The 11,174-nt window shown below is 33.8% G+C and overlaps 1 pseudogene; it reads left to right on the top strand.

Annotated features, from left to right (window-relative positions):
- The first annotated feature begins 1,895 nt into the window (after window positions 1–1,895).
- LOC100459544 (chloride intracellular channel protein 4-like) lies at window positions 1,896–10,691 on the top strand (annotated as a pseudogene).
- Window positions 10,692–11,174: the final 483 nt, after the last annotated feature.

The raw sequence follows: 11,174 nt of genomic DNA, 5'->3' as shown, positions 1-11,174 counted from the left end.
TATAAAATTCCCATTATAATGGAAATAGACTTTCAGTACCTGACACTTCTTTTAAACTTTTATTTTAAGTTCAGGGTTACATAGACAGGTTTGTTACATAGGTAAACTTGTGTCTTGGGGGTTAGTTGTACAAGTTATTTTATCACCCAGTTATTAAGCCTAGTACCCCTTAGTTATTTTTCCTCATCCTCTCTTCCTCCCAATCTCCACTCTCTGCTAGGCCCCAGTGTGTGTTATTCTCCTCCTTTGTGTCCATGTATTCTCATTATTTAGCTCCCACATATGAGAACATGCAGTATTTGGTTTTTTGTTCCTGTGATAGTTTGCTAAGGATAATGGCCTCCAGCTCCATCTATGTTCCTGCAAAGGGCATGATCTCATTCTTTTATGATTGCATAGTATTCCATGGTGTATATATACCACATTTTCTTTATCCAGTCTATCACTGATGAGTGTTTAGGTTGATTCCATGCCTTTGATATCGTGAATAGTGCTGAAATGAACATATGCGTTTATATTACCTGACACTTTAAATGTTTGCTTGTGTTTCTACCACTTCATTGTCTTCTTAGATAAATCTATGCATATATGTTTATCACATTTTACACAAATAGAAGAATGTGCTGTCCTTATTGATATCTGTATTCCAAGAATCAACAACAAATGGACATTTTATCCATTGTCTTACATCTTTTATTCTGTGGATGTTTCACACAGTTAATTCTAACACAGTGGCAAAACTTCCAAAATATATGATTCATTTAATTTAAACAAAGCTTGGAAAACACAACTGAGGAAAGAGGTTTGTTTTCTGATGACAGAGGTAGTTCAAAGAAGGTGTTAATTATTGTAAATGTTGGGACTTAAATTGCAACCTAATTCATGAGCTATTAAAACTCAGAACTTGTGTACTCAGTAACTTGAAATGGAATAGGGGTCCTTATGTCTTATTTGTACAATTTTCATCTCAATCATTTTATTCTAGTGTCCTATGGTTTAATATTCATCTTACTTCAGAATTAAGTGTTCTGTGATGTTCAACAAATTTGTAATCTCACTGAAGGTATAAATCCGGAATGTTACTGTTTCTAGAAACAGTTTAATCACACTGTATATGTTGAAGTAGTTTGGAGTAACATATTGACCACTTAACATTATCTTATTTAATAGTCATTACAATTTTTTGAGGTAAGCAGTGTAATCCTATATCAAAGACAAATAAATTGAGACTTAGGAGGTCTCAATAATTTACATAATTCAATATAACCAGTCAATCAGTAAAAAACAAACAAAACGAAACAAACCTAGGTACATCTGTCTTACTCCAAAGGCTGGACTCTTCCAGTTCTACCAACTGTCTTCAGTATGCTGTGCCTTAAGACATTTACTTAACTATATCAAATGGGTCCTATGATATGTGTTTGGACACATATCCAATAGCCAACTCTCCTCAGAAATCTCCAAGACAGTCCTACTTGTAGGGTAATGTCACATTCAGCCCCTCACTAACAGTTAATCTATCAGTCTTGTGCTTTATCATTAATGTTTCTCTGATTTTTATTCTGCATTATGCTAAACATCAAAATAATATGTACAGTTTTTTTTTAAATAGATGTTCCTTTCTCACTCCTAACTATTCTATATCAGTAAGATATTTTTCTTAAACTAAAACATATCACACTTGTTTCAATGTAAGGATGATGTCTTGAAGTATTCAGTAATAAAATTACTTAATTTCCCAAATTTGAGCCATATTTTCCTAAATTTGGGCAATGTTTGTGCTTCAGGAAGATATACCCTGTTTGGCTCATTATTTGGATTGTAACTTCCTCTTTGTAGTTTTCATCTGTGAAATCTCCAGTTGCAGGGACTGTGCATACTTCTTGTAATCCCCAATGTCTGATGCTACCGTGGAGCCTATGAGCTTCCAGTATCAGATGAATCAGAGGTAGATTAAGACTGAAAGGTAGAGGGTCTTAAAACCAATAGACTAAGAGCATGGATTTGATCATTTATCTCCAAGTTTAAGCAACTATCTTAAGTAGTTGGCTTATGCTACAGTCAACGGATATAATGTATAACATATTTGGAGTTATTTATTAGTATTTATACAACCCTATAAGAAGTAGGAAAGAATGAAAAGAAAAAGACCATATCTATCAGTAATTTATTGATGATCTGAACAGAAGTTGACAAAAACTCCACTGTCAGGTGGGAAGAAGTTTGTTAGGAAATTCAGAGAAATGCAGGGGCCTAGTTAAGGTGCTTGTGAAGGTATAATTTTTTTTTGGCAAATACATGAGTTATAAATGTCAGTTTCACTCTGTATTATCAAGAACATAATTAATATTTTTATTAATATTCATTCAAGTAACACCCTGTATCTCTGTATCTTAGTTACGTTAGAAAAGTAACTTTTTCCTCACATAATCCAGAATAATTTCAGTTTATAGATATTAGTAGCTACTAAATTATATTCTCATTGTAAAATAATAATATATAAGGGGCATGCAGGAGAAAAAGTAAAAGAAGAATAAGGAAACCAAGGTAAGAGTTTGTTAAGTAAATTCTCATCATTTTGGTTTGGAATGTAAATATAAATGTTTCAAAATCTGACAGCTACCCTCAGCTCTGTGATTAGCCGCTCTATTTTCCTGCTAGGTCAGCAGATGCTTGTGTCTCAAACATGAGGCTCCTACTTGTAAGAAGTGCCAGAAAAGAGAGAACACTAGGTCGTCCATTTTCCCTAGCTAAACAAAGCTTTCATTTTGCTTGTTCCCAGAATGAGGCAAACTGGGAAGAAACTATGGAATAATGGATTGGATTTATGGGCATACATTAGTGGTCTATAAATCATTATAAATCACTTGTCTCTTCATAAAGCCAATATGTTATGTAGAAATGAGCTATGGACAGGGGTTATGTAGGAAAATCTTTCACATTACTCGCAGTAAGAAAGTCAAGCAGTTGATCTTTCACAATGGCATGTAATTCTGGCTGAGAGAAATGAGGGCCTATTTTTTGCCTCAATATTTTCTTGCAAAACAGGGACATATCATTCCAATTTGTTGCAGTAGGCAAAATTAAATTGGTAAGAGTTATTTCTTGGACTCTGTTTCTATTTTATCTGCTACTGAATCATTTAATTGTAGAAAGTTTATTTTATACTTAATCAGATTTTAGCTCCTAGATTATTGGGCTTTAAACTTTTAAGAGTTCTTATTTTTTCTCCTTATTAAAAACCTTGGCATGTTACCAGCACACTACATAAAAGAGGGCCACAGCAGCGTTCTCCCTGGAAAATTTTATTTGAAGCAAGTTGTAGGCATAATAAAATATTCTCACAAGCTTAGAAAAGTTTAAACAATACACAGAACAAGTTTATTGTGAGTTTGCTTCCTAGGTTCAAGTTATGGTACCCTCCAACTATAGACATTCTCTCCACCTTTACATCATTCATAAATTTCATGAGAAAAATGATACTTCAGTGACTATTGCTCAGTTACCATACAAATAGAGAAGATAGATGTTTTTTCTTCCCATCTGCCATTATGGAATTAGTTAATGAATGCTGTAACACCGTAGCATTTAGCAAATTTGAAGGATCTTTTTTTTTCATGTTTACTACAGTTTTTTCATGTTTACTACAGTTCCTTGTTTTATTCTCCAGGTAGAATCTACTCAGTTACAACTCTTTTAATACTATTCAGTATTGACAACCAGATTTCTGGCTGGCTGTCATACTCAGTGATGCTGCCCCTCCCATTGTTATTACAGTGGAAAGCCTGTAGCTAGGTAATAGAGGAGGTTGCCTATGAAATGTAACCCAATACAGTACATTTTAGTTTGTTAGATGTGCTGCTTCGGTCTTCTGACAGTTGTTCTGGAAGTAAATAACATCTGCCATACAATTGGCTGGCAAAACTCATTTGTAGTATAGTTAAACAGCCATCATTTTGTTAGAGCATAAACACAAAGATAAATAGTCCATGAATTAGCAAGTGCAACATCATTTGACAGCTCACAGCTAGACAGGCATAATATAGGTTTTACATATAGGCAGAGTGTCCTTGCAAGACAGCTAACAAAATCAAAAGCAAAATCAGTATCTAGAATTTTCAAACTGGAGGTGAGAGTGTTTGGACAGCCTTAGCAATCCTACTTTTGCCATATTTTGAGCCTCTTCTTTGATCTCGCATGGTGGCCGGTCCAGGTGGTCTTCTTCACCTTTAAGTTATATTTTAAAGGTTTTCCATCTTTGGCATTTTCTTTTCTAGAATTGTCACCACCATTTCTTCATTAGAGCTAGAACAGAAATCAGAAGTCAACCCAATTTACGTATTAGCCAAAGGTATTTATCTTCCTCCCAGGTGTCTGGTAAAGTAGTTTAATTTATGTAAAAAGGTCAGAAAGGAAGAAAAAACTTGTAGAAATTTATACTTTATTTTTGTGCTCTCTCCCAAATGGCTGAGAGGATTGCCTCCGAATAACAGGTAATTTAATGAAGGTTTTCAATTCACAGTCAATTCTGTTTTATAAAGAACTGATTGTACAGTGGAGTAGTGCTATCCTTTGCTGCTGTCCCTTCCTCCCTTCGCTCTTTGCCTTTGGACTGGTTTGCTGGACATCAGAAGTGTTGCTTTTAGAAGGGCAAAGGAATAAAATAGATACAATCTTCAGAGTATGGTTAGGAAGGAACAGTGAAGCCAATTGTCAGTGAATTTTGTATCCATATTGTCTCTATACATGATTACTGAGCTCCTTTAAATGTAGATACAGGAATCTTTATATCATTGTTTCTTAAATGAGAAGAGGAACCATTTTATTCTTAGAATAGAATATAGTCAGTAGTCAATAAAATATATGTTGAATAAAATAATAAGTTAAATAATTTATTTCAAGTTGCTTGAAATACCATTACTGCATTGAAGATGACACCTATGAAATTTAATGACTGTTAGCAATTAAATAAAACTATTTTATTTCCATTGTTATGCTTTCCATCTTGTGTATAGCTACTGTTGATACTTATTGAGTGAGCACCTCTGCTGAATGCGTTATATAAATACTCCATTAATCTCTGCAAACATTTATTGTTTTAATTTTATGATAAAAATATTATACTCTCAATTTCCATGATTAGTATTGATCAGATTGAGCTGCTCTATGCTGCAGTAACCAATAACCTTAAAGATTCAGTAGCTTCATAAAATTAAGTTTATTTTCTGTTTATGATCAACTTACATTGTAAGACATTAGAGGGTTTGGTCCACATAGACTCTGGGAAAGTGAGCTGAGAATGATAACACCACCTTGGCACTATATCATCTGGAGCATGAAAACCCCATAACCACAGTTTGCAGGGGAGGAGTGAGTGAGCTGGAGTGTCATACACCGGCTCTTTTATGCTTTGGCTTCAAAATGGCCCAGGTGACTTCCACTCACAGCCACTTGACCAAAAACCTGCCATACAGCCCTGACTAATTTCAGGGGTGGGAAAGGTGGTGAGGGAACAGATGGAATCTGATAAGCACCACTGCCCCTGATAAGCAAAGTTATGTGCCCTCTGGAACCAGATTAGAAAACACAGTTGCCATTGCTTAACAAAAATTGAAATTCTAAATCCAGAAATTCACATTACAATAGAACTTGAAACACATTGAAAGACACTACAGAAGAAAAATTAACATACATTATCACAAAGTAGAATTTATCAAGAGCAGGAAGATTGAGTCAACATTTGAATTTGATCAATATAATCCACCAAAGAATAGAATAACACAGAACAATCATATGGCCATACTAATAAATCTATAAAAAGCTTTTGATAAAATGTTAACAGTACCTTCATGATTAAAAATTGTTAGCAAACAACCCCATCAAAAAGTGGGCAAAGGATATGAACAGACACCTCTCAAAAGAAGACATTTATGTGGCCAAAAAACATATAGAAAACAAACTCATCAGCAGTGGTCATTAGAGAAATGCAAGTCAAAACCGCAATGAGATACCATTTTTCACCAGTTAGAATGGTGATCATTAAAAAGTCAGGAAACAACAGATGCGGAGAGGATGTGGAGAAATAGGAATGCTTTTACACTGTTGGTGGGAGTGTAAATTAGTTCAACCATTGTGGAAGACAGTGTGGCAATTTCTCAAGGATCTAGAACCAGAAATACCATTTGACCCAGCAATCCCATTACTGGGTATATACCCAAAAGATTATAAATCATTCCACTATAGAGGCACATGCACACGTATTTGTGCCACAATAATGTGGCACTGTTCACAATAGCAAAGACTTGGAACCAACCCAAATGCCCATCAATGACAGACTGAATAAAGAAAATGTGGCACATGTATACCATGGAATACTATGCAGCCATAAAAAGGTTGAGTTCATTTCCTTTTCAGGGACATGGCTAAAGCTGGAAACCATCATTCTCAGAAAACTAACACAGGAACAGAAATCGAAACACCACATGTTCTCACTCATAAGTGGGAGTTGAACAATGGGAACACATAGACACAGGGAGGGGAACATCACACATCAGGGCCTGTCAGGGGTTGGGGGGCTAGGGGAGGGTTAGCATTAAGAGAAATACCTAATGTAGAGAACGGGTTGATGGGTGCAGCAAACCACCATGGCACGTGTATACCAATGTAAAAAACCTGCACGTTCTGCACATGTATCCCAGAACTTAGAGTATAAGAATTTTTTTTTTATTGTTAGCAAACTAAAACTAGAAGGCAACTTCCTCAATTTGATGAAGGGCATCTACAAAAATAAATAGCTGATGTCACATTTAATAATGAAATATTAAATTCTTTAACCCAAGATTGGAAAAAAGATAAATTGCCCTCTTTTACTACTTATATTTAATACTGTGCTACAATAAGGGTCATGCTCAGCAGATGAAGGCAATAAAAAATTACAAAAGAAATACAATTTGGAAAATAAAGGCAAAAATGTTTTTATTTACAGACTATATGATTGTTTATGTGAAAAATTCTAGATGCTAAAAACTCCTAAAACAAATTTGGTAAGGGCTCAAGATACAAAATCAATGTACGAAAGCCATTTGCATTCCTGCATACTAGCAAAAAATAGTTGGAACATAAAATCTTAAAAATATGCCATCAAGAACATAAAATACTGTACTTAGGCATAAAATTTAAAATATCTACAAAATCTATACAATGAACACTACAAAAAAATGTTAAGTGCAATTAAAGCTCTAACAATGAGATATACCAAGGTCATGAATTAGAAGACTTGATTTTGTGAAGATTTGTCTATCATTGAATTTACCTGCAGACTCAAGGCAATTTGACTTGAAATCCTAACATTATTTTGAAAATTGTTTCTAAAATGTATAGAAATAAAAAAAACCTAGAATAGCCAAAACAGACTTGAATAACAGAACAAAGCTGCATTACTTTAACTGCCTAAATTTTAAGTCTAAAGTAACAATACATGATATACTTATGAATAGACAAATAGAGCAATAGAACAGAACAGAGATTCTGTAGAGGCAAGAAACCAAGGTAATTCAATGGAGAAAGGAGAACAGTTTCAATAACTAGCGTTGGAATAACTGGTATCCAAATATAAAGGCCAAAACTGTATTTCTAAAACAAAACCTAAGAATACTTTCATGAATTTGGAGTAGGTAAAGACGTTTTAGAAAGAATACAAAAAATATCATAGGAAAGTGATAATATGGATTCCACTCAAAATAAACACTTCTATTCATCAAACATTTTGTTAAAACAATGAAAAGGCAAGACACAAGTTTGAAGAAATATTCGCAATATGTATTTTGAAGGATTTGTAATCAATATATGAAAATTACTTTTCTATATCAATGATAATCCCAAATGAATTTACAAGAAATTTTGTAAAGGAAGGTATACAAATCCCAGTAAGTTCATAAATATAAATACTATCAAGAAAATGCAATTTATTCCCCACTACAAGATATTTTCTCACACCAACTACAGTGTCTCAAATTCAAAAGACTGACAACCATAAATTATGATGATGGTGTATAACAACGGGGACCATACTATAATGGTGGTGGTAATATAAAATAGACCAACCACTCTGGACAATTCTCTATCAGTTTCTCAAGATAAACATACATGTAGACTGTGAGCCAGAAATTTCACATTTTGATATTTATCTGGGAAAAAAGGAATACATATGGTGCACAAAAAATTGTATGAAAATATTTATCACAACTTTGTATCAATAGTCCATTAGTTATTGCTGAGTAGATTTTCTCCTTAATGAACTTCTGATTGTTGAATTGCAAAAATATTATTTTGAGTGAATGAAGCCAGACAGAATAGAGTACACTCCCTATGACTCCATTCATGTGAAGTTCAAAAGAAAGTAAAACATATATATTGATTGAAATCAGTACAGCGGTTGCCTGTCTGTCATATTTTGACTGGGATTAACTATAAGAGTGAATACATTCTTTAAAATACACTCTTTAAAAACTTAAAGAGTGAATACATTGAATTGAACTCTTAAGATCCATGTGTTTCAGTGTATATAAATTTTACCTGAATAAAGAGACTAACACAGGAAATGTTTGTAACTATACCTATATATCTATACATATCTCAAATACTGTCTGAGTTTATTTTTCTTTTTCTTTTAAGCAAAATGTAATAGAGTAAATAGTTCGCTGGCAAACAGAAAAACAAAAGAAGCAAACAAACAAAACCCAAAAACTTCTCTGAATATTTTGTGAGATTAATGACAAGAACAATAAACTATTAAAACAACAATAACACATGACATGAAGGTTAAAAGCAACATTACATCACAATCTACTGGGGCAACTGTCAACATGAGAACCATTTCTTATGTATAGAATCATTTGTGTATCCATTTCTGAAACACTTGGTGAGAAATTGAATGATTAAGATTTTAGAACTGGTGAGAGGAAAAAAAGCTATGGCCTAAAAGTTATACATAATTTCTGGTTTAGGGCTTCAATCAAAAACAAAACAAAACAAAAACATGTGGAATGCTATTCCTCAACATGGCTGTAGAAAAATTTAACTCAAGCAAATGCAGTGAGTGAGATCAGGCAAAACTGCAGTAAATACACACTCACCATAACTATAACTTAGTCCAAAAGGAATGAACAATCCTCTATACAAGGTAAATGAGGTGAAATGAGAAAGTTAATGACCTGTGTTTTATCATATATATATATGAATGATAAATAATGCATTCATTATATCATCTACATTAAATGTGCTTTAGAAACAATATATATAGGATAAATAATGCATTCATTATACCATCTACATTATATATGCTTTAGAAACAAAAATTTACTTGATATTTTGACAAACCTACCCTTCATTCCTTAGGTTAATTTCTGTGTTAATTTTTACGTTGCTACTCATTGTACTGCTGTAGCTAAATCAACTGAATATCAGTTTATGTAGTGTTGCTCAAAAGATGTATAAATAGCAAGCTCTATGATTACCTAAAAACAAGCTTTTTAAAATAAAGGAAGAAAGCAACAATGTTCCAAATGAATGGCACAGGGCAAAACACATATAACAAAACATGTTTAGACAGTATCAGGTGCCCACCAATTTCTCTTATAAAGATAAATGCTTGAGGAAGATCTTGAGAAAACTCTCCCTCCCTCTAAATGTTTAGCTCCTACATGGTGTCAGATGTTACAACTGATATGAAGGATAAATGCTTTTAGGCAAAAGTAAAAATCTATCTACAAAGCAATACAGCAAAATCTGTAGTGACTTTTGTAGAAAGGTCTCTTCTCTGATGGTAATATTCTTTAGTATATATCCAGAATAGACTAAATTGAAACAATATTTCTGATACAATAGCAATCCTTTCATATACTCTTACTAAATATTACAAAATTCCAAAAAATACATAAATATCCCTTGTATCATGCATTATGCACCAGTTTGGGGCTGCCTGATAAAGTCATGGCTAGTATTTTAACAATTAAACATTACAACTCAAAAATTCTGCCATCTATACACAGTGAATGGACATAATGGTGAGGGCTCCTGAGAGATGGCAAGCTACCTCTAAAGTGAAAAGTCTGTGGTGGAGTGTCTCCAAATTAAAGAGAGGAGAACATAACTTTCAACAGTGAAGTCAAAACAGATGTAAATAAGATTGAGGAATTTCTTGAAGAAGTCTTAAGCCCTCCCACGTACTTAAAGCCTTCACCGAAACACCCAGAATCAAATACTGCTGGAATGGACATCTTTGCCAAATTCTCTGCATATATCAAGAATTCAAGGCCAGAGGCTAATGAAGCACTGGAGAGGGGTCTCCTGAAAACCCTGCAGAAACTGGATGAATATCTGCATTCTCCTCTCCCTGATGAAATTGATGAAAATAGTATGGAGGACGTTAAGTTTTCCACACGTAAATTTCTGGATAGCAATGAAATGACATTAGCTGATTGCAATCTGCTGTCAAAACTGCATATTGTCAAGGTGGTGGCCAAAAAAATCACAACTTTGATATTCCAAAAGAGATGACTGGCATTTGGTGATACCTAACTAATGCGTACAGTAGGGATGAGTTCACCAGTGCCTGTCCCACTGATAAGGAGGTTGAAATAGCATATAGTGATGTAGCCAAAAGACTCACCAAGTAAAATCCTGTTTGTGAAAGAGATGTGTTCATGTCTTGCTCTAAGAATTTGCTTTTCCTAACAGGCTACTCCTCTTCCTATAGAGTAGAAATTGTATTTTGCACGAACATGCAGTTACTGAAGATTAGGATCAAGCATAGACAAGGTATAGTAGTTATCTTAAGATATACACTCCTAAGCAGTATTATTTTAAAATCATTTTATCCCTCTAAATGTTCGAGGAAGGCATGTCTATTGTGATTTTAATGAAGACAGAATTATTTTTCTCTGTAGAAAGACAAATACTACTTTATCAGGGAAGTTAGTCAAATGAAATGGAAATTGGTAAATGGTCAAAAGCTAGCTAGTAAAAGGATGATCCAACAACATGCTTTAACCCCATTGTATGTTTGTGGAAAGACCATAGCTTAAAATCTTGAGAAATTTGGGACATAAAAGTTTTCATGGTAGACAGTTCATGGAGTATATGAATTGACATTATGGAAAAATCTGATTTTATTT

This window comes from Pongo abelii, chromosome 13 (genome assembly GCF_028885655.2).
Source record: "Pongo abelii isolate AG06213 chromosome 13, NHGRI_mPonAbe1-v2.0_pri, whole genome shotgun sequence".
In the NCBI taxonomy this organism is placed as follows: Eukaryota; Metazoa; Chordata; class Mammalia; order Primates; family Hominidae; genus Pongo; species Pongo abelii.
Note: the sequence above shows the minus strand (reverse complement) of the source record. Positions and strands in the feature narration are given on the sequence as shown.